At 61.5% G+C, this 1,101-nt stretch overlaps 1 protein-coding gene across 1 annotated transcript in view; it reads right to left on the reverse strand.

The window, feature by feature from the left end:
* Window positions 1–643: 643 nt before the first annotated feature.
* Window positions 644–1,101, reverse strand: part of RNF40 (ring finger protein 40, E3 ubiquitin protein ligase) — a 13,025-nt gene continuing 12,567 nt past the window's right edge. Inside the window, exon 22 of the transcript XR_001515617.1 lies at window positions 644–980. The gene's annotated coding sequence lies outside the window, so the exon portion shown is untranslated. The remainder of the gene's footprint in view (window positions 981–1,101) is intronic.

The raw sequence follows: 1,101 nt of genomic DNA on the forward strand, positions 1-1,101 counted from the left end.
CATGGCCCCGACGCCAGCGCCGGAACCAACCCCGGGCAGCACCGGCCTCGGTGCGAGCCCCAGTACAGCCTCAGTGATGGCTCTCTCCGGCCCGTCAACACGCTGAACCCAGAAGTGCCCCGCGACACTCCAAACGGTCCCGAGGGGACACGCGACACCCGACACCCGGCGACCGCGGGCGCAATTGCAATGAAAAAAGGCTCACACCGAGGCGTCCCAGTCTGTTTGCCTGAGGGGGAGGGGCCTCCCGCAGGACGCAAGGCCACTTCTCCCCGCCCCCCAGGACCTGGTCGCTAGGTGCCAGTTGGGAACTCCATTTCCCAGGATGCAGCTGGGCGCTTCCCTGCAGCCAATGACTGCCAGGGGCGTCACGCAGAGGGGTCAGCTCTTCCCAATGGGAGGGGCCCGCTGGCTCCAAAGGGGCGGCGGCGAAGCTTCTCCCTGGGGCACGCTCCTCCCTCGAGCCCAGCCAGCAACCTCTGACAGCCTTTAGGTCTGAGCGTGACTACGTGTTGGGGTGGAGAGGAGCAGGGTCTCTCATCTGTACGGAAACTCCAGGTTCACACGCCAGGCAGGGCAGCTGCAAGACAGGTAGCAGCTAAAATCGTGGAGGGCATGGAACCTGGCTACTCGGACCACAGGCTGGAGGTTGGATGTTTATTCATGACATACAGCCTATTTTACAAGACATCTCTAGAGCAGGGGCTGTGAGTCCGAGTGGCCCCTGCACCTGTCAGCAGCTCCACCTTCCAGGCCAGGCCCGCTGCCCTGACAGCCCAGTTTGCTTGGGCGGGCAGCACAGCAAGCATCGTGGTACAGGCTCAGTTACAGGGCTAGATGAAGCTCTTCTACCTGGAATGATCAGAAGTTCTGCCTCCACTGCAGTTAAGGCCACCGGGATGAAAGCAGAGTCAGGGCTGGGGACGGGTTGGGAAGCGTGAGTGGGGTAAGAGGGCTTGGGAGAAGACATCCAGAGGGGCCTGATTAGAACAGAAATGTGATCTTGGTTCAGCACTCCCAAAATAAGGGCAAGGTGACTGCAGCAACCACAGAGCTTCCCGAGGAGGAGGACTGTTACTCCCCCACCCCTACCCTGATCCC

This window comes from Myotis davidii, unplaced genomic scaffold (genome assembly GCF_000327345.1).
Source record: "Myotis davidii unplaced genomic scaffold, ASM32734v1 scaffold1047, whole genome shotgun sequence".
NCBI lineage: Eukaryota > Metazoa > Chordata > Mammalia > Chiroptera > Vespertilionidae > Myotis > Myotis davidii.